We start from the raw sequence: 20,729 nt of genomic DNA, 5'->3' as shown, positions 1-20,729 counted from the left end.
AAAATATATAAAAATTGTCAATTTTTATATGTTATTTTTAATTTAATAATAAAATATTAATTTTAATTATAATAATAAAAAATTATAACATATTAAAACAGAGAACTATAAAAAATATTATATAAAAAATATACTAAAAGAAGTATATAAAAAAATTACATATACTTAAATAATAATATTATATATTTTAGTAATTAATTAATATCTATCTAAAAATTATTTTAATTAATATTATCCAAACAATTAACAATATTCATTTTATCAAAATTAATTTTGGTATAGAATTCTCAAATATAAATCATGTTGGCTAATACTCATTTTTATTCAAAATCAATTCTACAAAATTACTTTCATTTAAATTCGAGTTTGACAAACGCTAATCTAAACACACAATTGATCTCATTAAAAAAACAAAAGAACCAATGTATACGACAAGAACAATTCTTAAAAAATTTTACAAAATAAAAATTTGTTAGAAATCAAGTGTGTGACCTAAATTCCTTAAAGATCAATTTCAATATTTATTCTAAATATATATTTTGAAAAAAAAGTTTAAATATTATATTTTGATACGATTTTTAAAAGTATTATTAAAAAAATATTTTTATTCTTATATTTTGGTCATTTTATACGATGTGAATTTTTTTGAAAGACCAAAATTTTTTATTTATTTATTTATTTTGCGTGTATCTTCTATTAAGTAGTTATTTTGATACTTTTAGAAAAAAGTGGATCAAATGAAAAATGTATTTATTAAAGAATTTAATTTTTGATGTACCAGTTAAAATGGTTTCACACATATATCTATTTATGTAATATTTTATTAATAAAAATAATTATTTTTTATATTAATTGTATAAATAATTATCCAAAAAATAGATATGATTAAATAATTATGTAAAATATTTTATACTGTTAATGTATCAAAATTAAATTTTTCGTTAAATACGAATACCTATAAAAAGATTACTTTGTATATTTGATCATTATTTTTTGGGTTAAGTACGATTTTGGTCCTTAAGATAGGGGTCGAAAATTTATTTCGTTTCGTGCCTTTTTTTACGCTACAAAATGGTCTCGAAGGTTTAACTAAGTTTTAACATCGTTCTTCGGACGAAAATACCCTTTTCCCTTCTTTCCAAAATCAACCAAAATCAACAGAAGCCCAAGCTGAACCAGAACCCACCACCACCACCATTATCATCATGGTCATCATCATCATCAGAACTTCTCCAAAATTAACCAGAAGTAGAACAGAAGTCCAAATTGAACCAGAATCCACCACCACCACTACCATTATCATCATGGTCATCATCATCATCATCATCAAAAGAACAATGCATAATGGAATCATAAGAAGAAATATAAGAAGAAGAACAACAACAACAATGATAACGGAATCATAAGAAGAACAACAAAACTCAGTGCCCACTACCACCATGACCACCCAAAACTCAGAAAATCGAAACTCAAAAACTCAAAAAAACTCAGAACCATCAACAAAACTCAAAACTAAAATTCTTCCCTTTTAATAACAAAATAGAGATGCAATTACAATAATAAAAAATCTCCAAATTCATTTTCAATTACAAGAACCAAGAGTCCATAAATATAATTACCAAAACAAACAACGAGACGAGATGCGACAGCGAGGAAGAGGTGCGGCGAGACGAGAGCGACGGTGAGGCGACGATGACGGCGAGGGTGAGGTGATGACGTCGGCGAGGGTAAAGAGGAGGAGCAAAAACGGCTCGCGGCGCGCGATGTCCACCCTCACGATGAGATCCAATGGCGAGGACTGAATGAGGAGGAGCAGGAGCGGCGGTGGCCCTTCCCCTTCCCCTTCCCTTCCTCCTCTTCTCCCTGAACCAAAACCAAACCTCCTTCCAGCTGATACCCTCCCCCATTTTCCTTACCCGTATTTCTTTTCTTTTTTTTAAATTTGTTAAGGGTATTTTGGGAATAAAAATTAAAAATTTGGTAAAAAAGACGATTCTAAAACTAAATTAAACCTTTAGGACCATTTTGTAGCGAAAAATAGGCCGAGGACGAAATAAATTTTTAACCCCTACCTTAGGGACTAAAATCGTACTTAACCCTAATTGAAAATGAATTTGGAGATTTTTTTATTATTTTAATTGCATCTGTGTTTTGTTAATAAAAGGGAAAGAATTTTAGTTTTGAGTTTTGTTGATGGTTCTGAGTTTTGATTGTTCTAATTTTTTGAGTTTCGATTTTCTGAGTTCTAGGTGGGGTGGTGGTGGTGGGTTCTGAGTTTTGTTGTTCTTCTTATGATTCCGTTATCATTGTTGTTGTTCTTCTTCTTCTTATATTTCTTCTTATGATTCCATAATCCATTGTTCTTCTGATAATGATGATGATGACCATGATGATAATGGTGGTGGTGGTGGTGGTGGCGGATTCTGGTTTAGTTTGGGCTTCTGTTCTGCTTCTGGTTAATTTTAGTTGATCTTGGGGAAGTTATGATGATGATGATGATGATGAACATGATGATAACGGTGGTGGTGGTGGTGGGTTTTGGTTCAGCTTGTGCTTCTGTTCTGCTTCTGTTGATTTTGGTTGATTTTAAGACGAAGGGGAAGGCTATTTTCATCCGAAGGACGATTTTAAAACTTTGTTAAACCTTTGGGACCATTTTGTAGCGAAAAGAAGACAAGGAACGACATAAATTTTTGATCCCTATCGTAGGGACCAAAATCATACTTAACCCTTTTAATTATAAGAACCAAAAATCTATAAATATAATTACCAAAACAAACGATGAGACGAGGTGCGATGGCGAGGAGGAGGTGCGGCGAGACAAGAGCGATGGCGAGGCGATTATGATGGTGAGGGTGAGGTGATGACGTTGGCGAGGACGACGAAGATGAGCAGAAATGGCTCGCGGCACGCGACATCCATCCTCACAGTGAGATCCAGCGGTGAGGACTGAACGAGGAGGAGCAGGAGCGGCGGCGGCGAGGAGCAGCGGTGGTGGCCCTTCCCCTTCCCCTTCCCTTCCCTTCCCCCTCTTCTCCCTGAACCAAAACCTAACCCCCTTCCAACTGATACCTTCCCCCATTTCCTTTAACCCGTGTTTCTTTTCTTTTTTTTTTCTTTTTTTTTAAAATTTTTTTGTTAAGGGTATTTTCATAATAAAAATTAAAATTTTGGTAAAAAAGACAATTTTAAAACAAAGTTAAATCTTTTGGACCATTTTGTAGCAAAAAATAGGCCGAGAACGAAATAAATTCTCAACCCCTACCTTAGGGACTAAAATCGTACTTAACCCTAATTGAAAATGAATTTGGAGATTTTTTATTATTGTAATTGGATCTATGTTTTGTTAATAAAAGGGGAAGAATTTTAGTTTTGAGTTTTATTGATGGTTCTGAGTTTTGATTATTCAGATTTTTTGAGTTTCGATTTTCTAAGTTCTGGGTCGGGATGGTGGTGGTAGGTTCTGAGTTTTGTTGTTCTTCTTATGATTCCATTATCATTGTTGTTATTGTTGTTATTCTTATATTTCTTCTTATGATTTCATTATCCATTGTTCTTCTAATGATGATGATGATGACCATAATGACAATGGTGGTGGTTGTGGTGGGTTCTGGTTCAGTTTGGACTTCTGTTATACTTCTAGTAAATTTTGGTTGATTTTGGAGAATTCTGATGATGATGATGATGACCATGATGATAATGGCGGTGGTGGTGGTTGATGTGGGATAAATCTCGGTCTAGAATTTTCACAAAAAATGACCACCTTCTCCCAAGAGTATAGGTTTTCCTTAGACTGAGAATCCAGCCATAACCTAGCTCTGTCCCTTACAGCAAAGGGGAAAAGCATAAGCTTGTAAATTTATGGATCCACTCTATTAGTCTTGACAGTATCACAGATCTACAAGAAGTCAAAGATGAATCTGTTGGGATCTTCTTGTGGAAGTCCATGAAACTGACAGTTTAGTTGAACTAGAGTGACCTAATGGTAGGTATAGAGATGCTCCGTCCAAAGAAGTCAGAAGTGGGTGCAGTAAAGTCACCTAGGACCTTCCTTGCGTCTCCTCTATCATTGGAAATAGCTGCCATGTCTGTATTCTCAGCTTCTTGTTCGAAAAGCTCTATGAGGTTTCCTCCGGAGTGTTGTACTCTAAAATTTTGTAAACGCCTCCTTAGAGTCCTCCTAGGTTCAGGATCAGGATCAAAGAAGGGTTATTTATCCCTGTTCCTACTCATAAATAAAAAGAAAGAATGCAAGAAGAGAAGAAGAAATTCTCTATGTCAGAGTATAGAGGTCCTTTGTTAGAGAGATAGATTAAGAGGAAAAGAAAAGATGTCCTTTAATAAGAATAGTTTTCGAAAATTAATAGAGAGAAAAGAGAAGATATTTTTAAAAATAGGGAGGAAAAGAGAGATGAAGTTTTCAAAAAAGAAGAAAGAGAAAGTAGTTAGGAGGGTTTGAAAAAGAAGAAAGAGAAAGGAAATAGAAAGAGATTAAGGTAAAACAATAACTAACTAATAAACAAGAATTGAAAATAAAAGATTTGATTTTGAAATTCAATTTTAAAAGGAAGTAAAGAATTGAAAATTAAAAGTTTAAATTTAAAAAGATGAGATAAGTAAGTTTTAAAATTTAAAAAGAAAGATAAGATAAAAGATTTTAAAAAGAATAAGAAAGATAAGATTTAAAGATTTTGAAAATCAAATTCAAAAGATAGTAAAGATTTGAAAAGATAAGAATTTAAAATTTAAAATTTTAAAAGAAGATAAGATAGGAAGGATTTAAAGTAAAAAAAATGATAAAGATTTGAAAAAGCTTTGGAAAGATAAGAATTGAAATTTGAATTTTGAAAAAGATTTGATTTTGAAATTTGAAAATTGAATTTTAAATTTTGAAATTGAATTTTAAAATTTGAAGTTAAAATAAGATAAGATAGGATTTTTGAAATTTAAAGAAAGATAAAAAAAGATAAGATAAAAATTTGAAAGAGATTTGAAAAGATAAGATTTAAAATTTAAAATTTAAACTTTACTAACAAGAAAATACCAAACTTAAAATTTTTAAATCAAGATAAAAAAAGATAGTAAAGATTTCAAAAATTTGAATAAAGACAAAAGAAATATTTTTTTGATTTTTGAATTCTAAAGAAAAAGAAAAACAACTAAAACACACCAAACTTAAAAATTTAAGATCAAATGACACTAATTTTTTGAAAATTAAAGGAAAAACAACTAAAAGACACCAAACTTAAAAATTTTAAGGTCAAACAAAGAATAATATCAAGAACAATTCGAACACAACGAAGAACACTCAAGAACAATTTTTCGAAAAACTAAAGAAAGAAAAACAAAGAAACACCAAAAGACACTAAACTTAAAGATTGACACAAGATTCAAACAAAAAATAACGAAAAGAAAAGGTTCTGAAAATTTTTTGAAAAAGAAAACAAGAAACACAATTAAAAGAGTACTAAACCTTAAAGAATACCTAACCTAAGCAACAAGATAGTCCGATAGTTTCTCAATCTCGAACAATCTCCGGCAACGGCGCCAAAAATTTGGTGCGTAAAATTGAACTGCGCAAATTTTGTATAGATGAACCGGCAAGTGCACCGAATCGTCCAAGTAATACCTCAGGTGAGTGAGGGTCGAATCCCACGGAGATTTTTGGATTGAGCAAGCAATGGCTATCTTGTAGATCTTAGTCAAGCAATTAGAAAAGATGGTTGTTTGTTGAAAGTATAAACAAAATAGTAAAAGAAACAAAATACCAGATTGATGTGAAAATAGTGATAAAGATTCAATTAAGGCTTCGGAGATGGGTATTCTTTCTGGAGTAACTTTTCTTACTATCTACTTCAATAACGAACGATTCATTCAATGGCAGCTGTAATTGACTAACTCATGTAGCATCCTCATCAAGTTAGTCTCCACTAAACCATAGTAGTCCACTATATCCGAGCAACTCATGTAACATCCTCATCAAGTTAGCTCATGGCTTCCCACTATAGCCGAAGGTGAAGACCTAAGCAATCCACAGAAACCTCAGCAAGGTCGGATCTTCCAGGTTAGAGAACGTTGCTTCTCAGACTCTAGTCTTAACACCACAGAAACCTCAGGAACCCATAGTCAATGGAATTTTATGTCACTTATCCAAAGTCACCCAGGCACTCTCTTGAAATCCGTAGTGCATTCTCTAGCTGTGGTTCAATGCTATCCGGGTTAGGACTCACACGGAACCCATGTAGAACAAGGATGAGTGCCACGGTTCATCCTCAATTCATGAGATGAAGAACGAGAATGCACAAGAGAATGGAATCAAACGTGTAGTGAAATAGAAACAATAATATTATTAATCCATGAGAATCAACAGAGCTCCTAACCCTGACTTAGGAGGTTTAGTAGCTCATAGCTTACAGAAAGTAATAGTAAAATGTGAAAAAGGGCAAAAGATCTCTAACAGTGGTGATCTTTGTTCTATATATAATAACCTAATAACTAAGAGGTTCAAAAGTATGATAGACTAGACTAAAGGTGCGAAAATCCACTCTTGGGCCCACTTTGATTGTGTACTTGGGCTGAGCTTGGCGTCCATCTTGAGGAATGGGCGTTAAACATCCATTAGGGAGGTGATTGGCGCTGTCTTATGCCTCTTGGTGGTGTTGAACGCCAGGAATGGGGTGGAATGTGGCGTTCAATGCTGGCTTAGGTTCCTTTGGGGCATTGAACGCTAGAAAGGGGGTAACTTCTTGGCTTTCAATGCCTAATATGGGCAGGCTCCTTCGTAGAAAAGTGTATATCATAATATATTGCTGGAAAGCTCTGAAAGTTAGATTTCCAACTCCGTTGAGAGCACGTCATTTGGATTTTTGTAGCTCCATAAATGCTCGTTTGAATGCATGGAGGTCAGAATCTAATAGCATCTGCTACGCTTTCCTTGCCTCTGAATCGGACTTTGCCAAAACTCCTCAATTTCAGCCAGAAATTATCTGAAATCATCAGAAAACACAACAACTCAAAGTAGAATCCAAAAATGTAAATTTTGCACTAAAACCTATAAAAATATAATAAAATTTAAACAAAACATAACAAAAACATTATAAAAATGATGCAAAAAAGCGTATAAAATATCCGCTCATCAGTAGTCTTGGGTTTTATGCTCGTATCCTCGGTGATAGTCATAGTACAGGGTCCTGTTGCCGCCTGTCTGCTTTTTCAATTGTCGTCCCTTCAGGAGGATACCCTGCTCCACTATTTGGTGGTTGATCTCTGTAATGGGAGTAGGCAAGGGAGTGTAGGTTGAGAATTTTTCCACCTTGGGTGGTCGGTTGGTGTTTGTTGGCTTGGAGTGCTCTTTCTGAGTTTCTCTCAGTAGCAGGTTATTATGAGGTGCCGTGTTGCCGTGCTGCCATTTTTTGGTAGTCACGACTTGACTCATCTCTTTGTTGTTTATATATTCCCTTGTGATGCTTTGAAGTTCGTGCATAGTCCAGACCGGCTTGGTGGTGAGGTGTTTCCAGAAGTCCTTATTCATGAGGTCGTTGCTTAGACAAAGACTAGCGACTGAGTCTGTGAGTCCGTCAACCATTAGACACTCGTGTTGAACCTATCGAGGCATTTTCTCGTGGATTCGTCTTGCCTTTAGGTGACTTCGAGTAGGCTAATGGGGTATTTAGCTTTGGTGATTCTAGTGGTGAATTGAGTCATGAACTTTCTCGAAATGTCGTGAAAGCTAGCTATAGAGCCGTTCGGGAGGGGTTGAACCATTTGATTGCGAGTCTGGTCAAGGTTACCGGGAAGGCCCTACATTGGACCGCATTGACGGCTCCTTCCAGGTTCATCCTGACGTCGAAAGCTGTTAGATGTTCCTTGGGATCTTTAGTTTCATCGTATTTCATGTCTGTGGGCTTATTGAAGCTCTTTGGAAGCTTGGCTCTTAAAAGTTTTTCAGTGTACAGGGTGGCTTCCATTATCACATTCTCACTTCGAGCTTGTTTTGCTTCCCGATGGTGCCATCAGCCGTCTTCGTCGTCTTGGTGTTCTAGTTTTTAAAAAATGCTGCGGTCGTGTCTTTTGCTATGTCGCCGTTCGGGTGACCTGTTCCTGGTTTAACAGTAAGATTGGGTTCTGGAAGTCGCGTGGCTTCAGTATTTCACATGATACCATTCTTTGGTCGTAACCCGTCCTTTGAGGTTTTGCACTTTGAGGCATAGTTCTTCAATTATTTGGCCTGCTTTTTCGCCTAAGACGTCGAGAGCCCAGGTTTCATGGGGTGGACTTGGTTCGCAGTGTACAGTGCTTGTTACCCTATCATGGGTGGGAGGGGTGGTATCTCAGTGTTTGGGTTTGGACTTTGTGGATGTGAGTCGTGGTGATGGCTCAGAGATTGCTCGTTGGGGTTATCCGCCATGCCGCCGTGATTCAACAGTCCTCACAGACAGCGCTAATGTACTAGAGAGTTTCAGTACTGGTTATGAGATGGATCGGGAACTTATGAGTCATGGTGGTCGCCGAATTATCTGACTGGAGCCATGGGGGTAGAACCTGCAAAGACACTCTGATACTCAAGTCAGAATTGATCTGAGATGTATAAGGTGTGGAATGAATGACGTACTTGAGGGGGCCTTAGGTTCCCCTTTATATAGCTTAGTGGTAGTTATCTCATCATATCTTATTTTATCTTGCTAAGATAATGGAGATATTTGACTTTGAACATTGGTTGGAGGATGTGGAGCCATTTTGAGCCGATTAGAGGAAAAGGGCTGACCTTGGGTGTTCGGGTCAGAGACTGTTTCAGTGCGGGACCCAAGGGTCGGGTCCGTAACACATTTATATCATGAATTTATTTTGCGTATATGTATCACTATATGTACTTTCGTGTTTGCTATTGCTAAGTTGATACTTTAAATTCATTTAGTTACTATGTATGTGTTAGTCGAAAATAATTATGAAGGAAGTTCTTTAAGGATTAGTAAATGAGTTCTTGAAAGGAAGCTTAAATCGAGAAAGGCATTTTGACATTTGATGGTTTCAGTGGCTAAGAGAAAGGGGGGTTGAATCTTAGACCCTTTTTTCGTTGCTAACACTTGCTGACTTTCAGAGAAGACTTTTCTATTTTTGCTCGTCACTGGACACGAGCAACTTTGTTTTGTCTCGTCCCTTGCCACGAGACTTTTCTTTTTGTCTTGTTACTTGGCACGAGATAATTCTGGTTTTTTTTGCTCCTGTGTAGTAAAAACAGAAATGGAGTAGAAAGAAGGAGAAGATTGCACCCAGATATATCCTGGTTCGGCTGCTAAGTGCAGTGCAGCCTACATCCAGTCTCCATCACAAACATGATGGAATTTCACTATAATCAATCTGATTACAACTTGTAAAGTGCTAACCTAACTTACAAGGGGATTCCCACAGAATCATGATACACAACATAGATGAACAAAGGAACTCTCAGACATCTATGGCTTTTTCTTTTAATTTTGCACTCTCTGCCTTTTTCCGCTCTATGGCTTTTTCTTACAAACCTCACTGTTTGCCTTTTTCCATGAGACTCAAGACATGACAAAATTAAACAGAAAAATTACAAAACAGAATACATTGAAGGAGAAAAGAAAAACTGTTAGCTCAGGTAGCTCTGAGAACTCTGTGCCTTGCACTCTCAAATTTTCTCCCTGCTTCAAACAGTGGTTGTTCCCCCCTTTTTTAAAGAAGAGGAAAGCCTCCACACTTGAAGCCAAAATCGAACCAACTTCTTCCTCCTTCAATGAACAGAATCGGTTCGGCCACTTAGAGAGAGAAGAGATAACCATGTAAAACCCAACATGCAATTACCTCTAGTCCTTTCTTGATCATCACCCTTCATCAATCCGAGCTCTCCATCCTTGGCTTCCTCTCCAAGATGGATTTCTGGCCCTTGATGCTTCATGATGATGATGACTTCATCTGCTTCAATCTCTGCCTCAACCATCACTTCGCCACGCTAGCTACTCCCTGTGGTGGTTAAGCAGAATCAAAGACAAGCCATGCTTCAAGAATCTCCCTTGCTGGCCGAATCTTCATCTTCCATTTTTGAGCATGAAAGGCTCAAGATAATCTCACCAAATCTAACCACATTTGGTGAATATCTCAGCCACAACTCATTTTTATTTTAGTATGTTTTCTTGCCATCATTGTGATGGTCTTTAGGCTTGCTTTCTCTCCATTTCGGTAGCTCACTTTTGCTTCCATGGCTGCCAATGTTTTCTGAGTAATAACCGAAGAGAGAAAGAGTTGTGAGAGAAAGGAGAAAGAGAATATGGACATTAACAAAGGTAGTTTGATAAAGCAAAATAAATGTTTACTTCCCTTTACTGAGTAACGTGTAGCTCAATGATGTCCATCAAATCAAAGTCACTCATATTCTCTCTCATAGTTCCCATGCAATATATGGCAATTAAATGAATTTTGGAATCCATCTAATGTTTGAATCCTTGGATCCGTTGAAAGCAATTCTGCTTTCTTTCTTCTTTGGTTTCGGATCATGCATGAGGAACTTTCATAAAGTTTGGGCTTGATTGTAACAATATTTGATCTTGACCTAATAATAACATTTGCTTTCTTGATAAAATTTTGGAACATGCACAAGCATAATAGAAAGCATGTAACACACTTGGGCTTAGAGCAATCAAAATCATTTGGGCCCAAGTAACATTAAATCAGCCATATTCATCATATATTATCAAATCTAAAGGCTGAGAGTAATTTGGGCTTGCACCAGAAATTGTTTTCGGCCCAATATTAACCCTGCACAACAAAAATTATTTTAATTAACACATTAATCAAGATTAGCTCAATAATTTTGCTGTTAATAATGTTTGATCATCATCAATTTAGTTTAGAGTTTTCCAAACTCATCAATCTCCCCCTTGATGACAAACATTATTAAAATTGAAATGGAAAGAAATTTATAGATAGAGTAAAGAGTACTCCCTTTGATTTTGAATTTCTCCCCCTTTCTAAATGTCACATGGCTCCCCCTTAATATATACCATTTTTTCTAAGGGAAGCACTAACCTGTAACATTTGAATCAAGCTTCAAGTAATAATGTTATTTAGCATATTTTATGATGCTAAATGCTTGATTTATGAGCACTTTTAATTGATATTCAAAACTCATTTGATATCATAAACTGATTTACTGCTCAACCTAAAAGTATCCAAGTATTTTTCAAACATTTTCCCATTTAGAATATCAGAGCAAAGCAACATGATGAAAAATATTTGAAGAACAAAACAAGGCAGTTTTTATGTATCACAGATTAAAGGAACTGCCAAAAATAAATTTTCAATCCAACAAGTTTATCAATGATGAAACAACAGCCAGGCATCAAAATAAATCAATCATTATAAACCAAATGTCAAATAAACTAATCATGATAAACCAAAAAAATACAGTTCAAACAGTAGTGACCATAGTAAAACAAATGCAACATGCATTCTTTGAACAAGGGTGATCATGAATTTTCAAATGAAAATTTCATCCCCTGTTCCCCTGTTTTTTCAGCCCCTGTTTCATTCCAATTTCAATTTTGGAACCTAAATTTCCTCCCCCTTTTGTCATCTTGGGGGCACCTGCAAGAAGATATAACATAATATGCAAAATATATCCCAGGAGTGTCAACAGAGTATCACATAGTACTGACAGTTATACAAAACATAGTGTCATATTGAGCCTAGAATAAGACAAATAGCAAAATCAAATTCTCAAATGCCTTCTTCAGTGCCTTCTTCACTACTAACTCCCAGCTGGTCCTCAAGGTATTTCAGCATCATATACCCTTAATGACTGCAACTTTATTCTCAACCGCTTCATTTGTTAAATCAACTTCAAAATACTCAAAAATGCTTCTGAGAAACATGCCATATGGAAGACTAGCATTTTTTGTATTCTTTACTGATTCCCATATATGCCTTATCATAAGATATGCAAAGGAAATTTGAGAAGAGGTAACAAGAGCAAAAAGGACAAGAAAATCAGAGACTGTTATCTGGTGGAGTGAGCCATCCTGTGGTATTAGAATGTGGGATATAAGTTTGTAAAGAAGAATTATCTTATCTGGACCAAGGTTCTTGAGAGTTGGATTAGTCTCATCCATTCTAGAGAGACTTTCGCAGATGTGATTTAAAGCCATCTGGTAAGTGATCCCAACCTGTAGATCCCATTTCTTGGACATGTATGCTCTTGGTCCTTCTTCTTTGTAACCTAGAGCCATCCCAATGGTTCCAGTATCAAGAGTGATATGACTCTTCTTCACATATGAGTGGATTGTGCCATCAATAAGTCTCATGTTGGCGTAGAACTCACGGACTAAACCTGGGTAAATTGGCTTCCGGATGTGAAGCAGAGGAGTCCATTGAAGATTATCAAATAGAGAGGAGACATTGATCCCGTTGGCAGAGAGTGAGTCTAGGCTGACTAGATAAGTAGCACAGAGATCGCGTTCTTTCAGAACTTCATTGTGGAATACATGGGAAGCACATGAGTCGAACCTAGATGGATCATAGTGAGAGTGTGGCTTATGAAACTCTTTCTTGAAATCCCATGACTCCAAATTTGCTGGCTCCTTGGTGTCATTCAAGGCAATCCCTTTAAACTTCTGAGTGCTCTTTTCGGGTGTGTCCTTTTTGTTCATGATAATGAGAGTGAAAGGGTAGGAAATGAAAGAGTGAATGAAATCGAACTGTGTGAGAGAGGATGGATGGAATAAATGTTGAGTGAAAGGAGAATATGAGATAGTTAATGCACAAGGTGGGTGATTAATGACCAGGGTGGTTTCCAAGAGTTTGAAAAGATGGTTTCCTTAAATCAAGGGATTAGTTGAAAAAGAAGGATTTGATTTGACCTATGCTTCTTCCATAAGATATGATAAGACAACCAAGAGATTTGGTGGGGCCCATAAAATTTTGAATTCTGCGTTGCCTCCCCCTTGACCACAGCTCTTCCATTATGCCATTATTTTTCATCTCGTCCAAACCTACGAGCAAAACTGAACAAAGTCACATATTCAGAGATTTTCAATGAAACTTAAATCAAACATTCCCAAACTTTTTTTTCAATGTACAGAATCTGTCTTCACAGAGAGGTTTTGTAAAAATATCAACAATTTGGTCTTCAGATTTTACAAATTGAATATCAATAGTACCCTTTTGCACATGTTCCCTAATAAAATGATATTTTATCTCAACGTGCTTAGTTCTTGAGTGCAGAACAGGATTTTTTGAAATGTTTATAGCACTCATATTATCACAAAATAAGGGTATACTATTGATTTTTAATTTGTAATCTTCCAATTGGGTTTTTAACCAAATTAATTGTGAGCAACATGCAGATGCGGAAACATATTCGGCTTTAGCAGTGGATAGAGCCACTGTGGCTTGTTTCTTGCTTGACCACATGTTGAGTGAGCTTCCAAGGAAGCAACACATGCCTGAGGTGCTCCTCCTATCTACTCGATATCCCGCATAATCTGCATCACAAAAACCTACTGCACAAAAGTCATCAGATTTAGGATACCATAATCCATAATTACAAGTTCCCTTAATGTATCTAATGATGCGTTTAACAGCCGTAAGGTGGGATTCTTTTGGATGTGATTGAAACCTTGAACATACACCCAAACTTTGGACTATATCCGGTCTAGAGGAGGTAAGGTACATGAGTGAACCTATCATTCCTCTATACCTTGTTTCATCCACATCTTGGCCATCATCATCCTTTTCAAGTTTAGTATTGGGATGCATAGGAATGCCCATTGATTTGGAATTTTCTAGGCCAAACTTTTTGATAAGTTCTTTTGCATACTTCCCTTGGTGAATAAAAGTACCACTAGGAGTTTGCTTAATTTGGAGGCCAAGAAAGAAAGTAAGCTCTCCCATTAAACTCATCTCAAACTCACTAGTCATGAGTTTTCCAAACTCTTCACACAAGGAAACATTGGCCAAACCAAATACAATGTCATCAACATAAACTTGAACAAGGAGCATATCATCATTAGATGCTTTAATAAATAAAGTAGTGTCGGTGGTTGGTGCACGAAATTGTGATCACTACAACTCAAATAATTTCCGGTGATGAACCCAAAAACTTGGTGTTCAATACCATGGCATAAACACAACTTCACACAACTAACCAGCAAGTGTACTGGGTCGTCCAAGTAATAAACCTTACGCGAGTAAGGGTCGATCCCACAGAGATTGTTGGTATGAAGCAAGCTATGGTCACCTTGTAAATCTTAGTCAGGCAAACTCAAATGGTTATGAATGATGAATAAAACATAAAGATAAAGATAAAGATACTTATGTAATTCATTGGTGGGAATTTCAGATAAGCGTATGAAGATGCTTGGTCCCTTCCATCTCTCTGCTTTCCTACTGTCTTCATTCAATCCTTCTTACTCCTTTCCATGGCAAGCTGTATGTAGGGTTTCACCGTTGTCAGTGGCTACCTCCCATCCTCTCAGTGAAAATGTTCAACGCACCCTGTCACGGCATGGCTAATCATCTGTCGATTCTCAATCAGGTTGGAATAGAATCCAGTGATTCTTTTGCGTCTGTCACTAACGCCCAACCTTCAGGAGTTTGAAGCTCGTCACAGTCATTCAATCATTGAATCCTACTCAGAATACCACAGACAAGGTTTAGACCTTCCGGATTCTCTTGAATGCCGCCATCAATTCTAGCTTATACCACGAAGATTCCGGTTAAAGAATCCAAGAGACATCCACCCAATCTAAGGTAGAACGGAGGTGGTTGTCAGGCACACGTTCATAGGTGAGAATGATGATGAGTGTCACGGATCATCACATTCATCAAGTTGAAGAACAAGTGATATCTTAGAACAAGAACAAGCTGAATTGAATAGAAGAACGATAGTAATTGCATTAATACTCGAGGTACAGCAGAGCTCCACACCTTAATCTATGGTGTGTAGAAACTCCACCGTTGAAAATACATAAGAACAAGGTCTAGGCATGGCCGAGAGGCCAGCCTCCAAACGTGATCAAAAGATCTAAAAATGATCCAAAGATGGTCAAAAGATCCAAAGATCCAAAGATCTAAAGATGAAAATACAATAGCAAAAGGTCCTACTTATAGAGAACTAGTAGCCTAGGGTTTACAAATATGAGTAAATGACATAAAAATCCACCTCCGGGCCCACTTGGTGTGTGCTTGGGCTGAGCATTGAAGCATTTTTCGTGTAGAGACTCTTCTTGGAGTTAAACGCCAACTTTTATGCCAGTTTGGGCGTTTAACTCCCATTCTTGTGCCAGTTCCGGCGTTTAACGCTGGGAATTCTAATGGTGACTTTGAACGCCGGTTTGGGCCATCAAATCTTAGGCAAAGTATGGACTATCATATATTTCTGGAAAGCCCAGGATGTCTACTTTCCAACGCCGTTGAGAGCGCGTCAATTGGGCTTCTGTAGCTCCAGAAAATCCACTTCGAGTGCAGGGAGGTCAGAATCCAACAGCATCTGCAGTCCTTTTTAGTCTCTGAATCAGATTTTTGCTCAGGTCCCTCAATTTTAGCCAGAAAATACCTGAAATCACAGAAAAACACACAAACTCATAGTAAAGTCCAGAAAAGTGAATTTTAACTAAAAACTAATAAAAATATACTAAAAACTAACTAGAACATACTAAAAACATACTAAAAACAATGCCAAAAAGCGTACAAATTATCCGCTCATCACAACACCAAACTTAAAGTGTTGCTTGTCCTCAAGCAACTGAAAATCAAATAAGATAAAAAGAAGAGAATATGCAATGAATTCCAAAAACATCTCTGAAGATCAGTATTAATTAGATGAGCGGGGCTTTTAGCTTTTTGCCTCTGAACAGTTTTGGCATCTCACTCTATCCTTTGAAATTGAGAATGATTGGCTTCTTTAGGAACTCAGAATCCAGATAGTGTTATTGATTCTCCTAGTTAAGTATGATGATTCTTGAATACAGCTACTTATTGAGTCTTGGCCGTGGCCCAAAGCACTCTGTCTTCCAGTATTACCACCGGAGACATACATGCCACAGACACATAATTGGGTGAACCTTTTCAGATTGTGACTCAGCTTTGCTAGAGTCCCCAATTAGAGGTGTCCAGGGTTCTTAAGTACACTCTTTTTGCCTTGGATCACAACTTTATTTCTTTCTTTTTCTTTCTCTTTTTTTTCATTTTTTTTCTTTCTTTTTTTTTTGTTTTTTCTCCTTCTCTTTTTTTTTTTGTATTCACTGCTTTTTCTTGCTTCAAGAATCATTTTTATGATTTTTCAGATCCTCAGTAACATGTCTCCTTTTTCATCATTCTTTCAAGAGCCAACATTCATGAACCACAAATTCAAAAGACATATGCACTGTTTAAGCATACATTCAGAAAATAAAAATATTGCTACCACATCAAAATAATTAAACTGTTATAAAATTCAAAATTCATGCAATTCTTCTCTTTTTCAATTAAGAACATTTTTCATTTAAGAGAGGTGATGGATTCATAGGACATTCATAACTTTAAAGCATAGACACTAAGACACTAATGATCACAAGACACAAACATAGATAAACATAAGCATGATTTTTTCGAAAAACAGAAAATAAAGAACAAGGAAATTAAAGAACGGGTCCACCTTAGTGATGGCGGCTTGTTCTTCCTCTTGAAGATCCTATGGAGTGCTTGAGCTCCTCAATGTCTCTTCCTTGTCTTTGTTGCTCCTCTCTCATGATTCTTTGATCTTCTCTAATTTCATGGAGGAGAATGGAATGTTCTTGGTGCTCCACCCTTAGTTGTCCCATGTTGGAACTCAATTCTCCTAGGGAGGTGTTTAGTTGCTCCCAATAGTTTTGTGGAGGAAAGTGCATCCCTTGAGGCATCTCAGTGATTTGATGATGAGAGAGATCTCTTGTTTGCTCCATCCTCTTCTTAGTAATGGGCTTGTCCTCATCAATGGGGATGTCTCCCTCTATGTCAACTCCAACTGAATAACAGAGGTGACAAATGAGATGAGGAAAGGCTAACCTTGCCAAGGTAGAGGACTTGTCCGCCACCTTATAAAGTTCTTGGGATATCACCTCATGAACTTCTAATTCTTCAACAATCATGATGCTATGAATCATGATAGCCCGGTCTATAGTAACTTCGGACCGGTTGCTAGTGAGAATGATTGAGCGTTGGATAAACTCCAACCATCCCCTAGCCACAGGCTTGATGTCATGCCTTCTCAGTTGAACCGACTTCCCTCTTGAATCTCTCTTCCATTGGGCGCCCTCTTCACAAATGACTGTGAGGACTTGGTCCAACCTTTGATCAAAGTTGACCCTTCTAGTGTAAGGGTGTTCATCTCCTTGCATCATGGGCAAGTTGAATGCCAACCTTACATTTTCCGGACTAAAATTCAAGTATTTCCCCCGAACCATAGTAAGCCAATTCTTTGGGTCTGGGTTCACACTTTGGTCATGGTTCTTAGTGATCCATGCATTAGCATAGAACTCTTGAACCATTAAGATTCCGACTTGTTGAATGGGGTTGGTAAGAACTTCCCAACCTCTTCTTCGGATCTCATGTCGGATCTCCGGATATTTACTCTTTTTGAGTTTAAAAGGGACCTCGGGGATCACCTTCTTCAAGGCCACAATTTCATAGAAGTGGTCTTGATGCACCCTTGAGATGAATCTCTCCATCTCCCATGACTCGGAGGTGGAAGCTTTTGCCTTCCCTTTCCTCTTTCTAGAGGTTTCTCCGGCCTTGGATGCCATAAATGGTTATGGAAAAACAAAAAGCAATGCTTTTACCACACCAAACTTAAAAGGTTGCTCGTCCTCGAGCAAAAGAAGAAAGAAGAGAGTATAAGAAGAAGAAATGAAGGAGATGGAGATGGCTTTGTGGTTTGGCTAAAAGGGGAGAAGTAGTGTTTAGGTTGTGTGAAAATGAAGGAGTGAAGATGGGTTTATATAGGAGTGGAGAGAGGGGTAGGTTTCGGTTATGTGAGGGTGGGTTTGGGAGGGAAAGTGGTTTGAATTTGAATGGTGAGGTAGGTGGGGTTTTATGAAGGATGGATGTGAGTGGTGAAGAGAAAGATGGGATTTGATAGGTGAGGGGTTTTTGGGGAAGAGAAGAGAGAGTGGTGGGGTAGGTGGGGATCCTGTGGGGTCCACAGATCCTGAGGTGTCAAGGAAAAGTCATCCCTGCACCAATTGGCGAGCAAAATTGTTCTTTGTGCCAATTCTGGCGTTAAACGCCGGGCTGGTGCCCATTTCTGGCGTTTAACGCCAAGTTCTTGCCCTTTACTGGCGTTTAACGCCAGTCTGGTGCCTCTTTCTGGCGTTAAACGTCCAGAATGGTGCCAGACTGGGTGTTAAACGCCCATCTGCTAGCCTTACTGGCGTTTAAATGCCAGCAAGATCTTCCTCCAGGGTGTGCTATTTTTCTTTCTGTTTTTCATTCTGTTTTTGCTTTTTCAATTGATTTTGTGACTTCTCATGATCATCAACCTACAGAAAATATAAAATAACAAAGGAAAATAGATAAAATATAACATTGGGTTGCCTCCCAACAAGCGCTTCTTTAATGTCAGTAGCTTGACAGAGGGCTCTCATGGAGCCTCACAGATGCTCAGAGCAATGTTGGAACCTCCCAACACCAAACTTAGAGTTTGAATGTGGGGGTTCAACACCAAACTTAGAGGTTGGTTGTGGCCTCCCAACACCAAACTTAGAGTTTGACTGTGGGGGCTCTGTTTGGCTTTGTTTTGAGAGGAGCTCTTCATGCTTCCTCTCCATTGTGACAGAGGGATATCCTTGAGCCTTAAACACAAAGGATTCTTCATTCACTTGAATGATCAATTCTCCTCTATCAACATCAATCACAGCCTTTGCTGTGGCTAGGAAGGGTCTGCCAAGGATGATGGATTCATCCATGCACTTCCCAGTCTCCAGGACTATGAAATCAGCAGGGATGTAATGGTCTTCAACTTTTACCAAAACATCATCTACAAGTCCATAAGCTTGTTTTCTTGAGTTGTCTGCCATCTCTAGTGAGATTTTTGCAGCTTGCACCTCAAAGATCCCTAGCTTCTCCATTACAGAGAGAGGCATGAGGTTTACACTTGACCCTAGGTCACACAAGGCCTTCTTGAAGGTCATGGTGCCTATGGTACAAGGTATTGAGAACTTCCCAGGATCTTGTCTCTTTTGAGGTAGTTCCTGCCTAGACAAGTCATCCAGTTCTTTGGTGAGCAAAGGGGGTTCATCCTCCCAAGTCTCATTACCAAATAACTTGTCATTTAGCTTCATAATTGCTCCAAGGTATTTAGCAACTTGCTCTTCAGTGACATACTCATCCTCTTCAGAGGAAGAATACTCATCAGAGCTCATGAATGGCAGGAGTAAATCCAATGGAATCTCTATGGTCTCAGTGGGAGCCTCAGATTCCCATGGTTCCTCATTAGGGAACTCATTGGAGGCCAGTGGACGTCCATTGAGGTCTTCCTCAGTGGCGTTCACTGCCTCTTCCTCCTCTCCAAATTCGGCCATGTTGATGGCCTTGCACTCTCCTTTTGGATTTTCTTCTGTATTGCTTGGAAGAGTACTAGGAGGAAGTTCAGTAATTTTCTTGCTCAGCTGACCCACTTGTGCCTCCAAATTTCTAATGGAGGACCTTGTTTCAGTCATGAAACTATGAGTGGTTTTGATTAGATCAGAGACCATGGTTGCTAAGTCAGAGGTGTTCTGCTTAGAACTCTCTGTCTGTTGCTGAGAAGATGATGGAAAAGGCTTGCCATTGCTAAACCTGTTTCTTCCACCATTATTGTTGTTGAAACCTTGTTGAGGTCTCTGTTGATCCTTCCATGAGAGATTTGAATGATTTCTCCATGAAGGATTATAGGTGTTTCCATAGGGTTCTCCCATGTAATTCACCTCTTCCATTGAAGGGTTCTCAGGATCATAAGCTTCTTCTTCAGATGAAGCTTCCTTAGTACTACCTGGTGCATTTTGCATTCCAGACAGACTTTGAGAAATCATATTGACTTGCTGAGTCAATATTTTGTTCTGAGCCAATATGGCATTCAGAGTGTCAATCTCAAGAACTTCTTTCTTCTGATTTATCCCATTGTTCACAGGATTTCTTTCAGAAGTGTACATGAATTGGTTATTTGCAACCATTTCAATTAGTTTTTGAGCTTCTGTAGGCGTCTTCTTCAGATGAAGAGATCCTCCAGCAGAGCTATCCAAAGACATCTTGGATAGTTCAGAGAGACCATCATAGAAAATACCTATGATGCTCCATTCAGAAAGCATATCAGAAGGACACTTTCTGATCAATTGTTTGTATCTTTCCCAAGCTTCATAGAGGGATTCTCCTTCCTTCTGTCTGAAGGTTTGGACTTCCACTCTAAGCTTACTCAATTTTTGAGGTGGAAAGAACTTTGCCAAGAAGGCATTGACTAGTTTTTCCCAAGAGTTCAGGCTTTCTTTAGGTTGTGAGTCCAACCATATTCTAGCTCTGTCTCTTACAGCAAAAGGGAATAGCATAAGTCTGTAGACCTCATGGTCAACCCCATTAGTCTTGACAGTGTCACAGATTTGCAAGAATTCAGCTAAAAACTGATGAGGATCTTCCAATGGAAGTCCATGGAACTTGCAATTCTGTTGCATTAGAGAAACTAATTGAGGCTTAAGCTCAAAGTTGTTTGCTCCAATGGCAGGGAT

The 20,729-nt window shown here is 37.8% G+C and overlaps 1 non-coding gene across 1 annotated transcript; it reads left to right on the top strand.

The window, feature by feature from the left end:
- The first annotated feature begins 20,312 nt into the window (after positions 1 to 20,312).
- Positions 20,313 to 20,420, top strand: LOC112716646 (small nucleolar RNA R71). The gene has a single exon (XR_003160430.1). It is a non-coding gene; the product is annotated as a small nucleolar RNA R71 (small nucleolar RNA).
- The last annotated feature ends 309 nt before the right edge of the window (positions 20,421 to 20,729 follow it).

This window comes from Arachis hypogaea, chromosome 1 (assembly GCF_003086295.3).
Source record: "Arachis hypogaea cultivar Tifrunner chromosome 1, arahy.Tifrunner.gnm2.J5K5, whole genome shotgun sequence".
Taxonomy (NCBI): Eukaryota; Viridiplantae; Streptophyta; class Magnoliopsida; order Fabales; family Fabaceae; genus Arachis; species Arachis hypogaea.
This window is presented reverse-complemented; position numbering and strand designations above follow the sequence as displayed.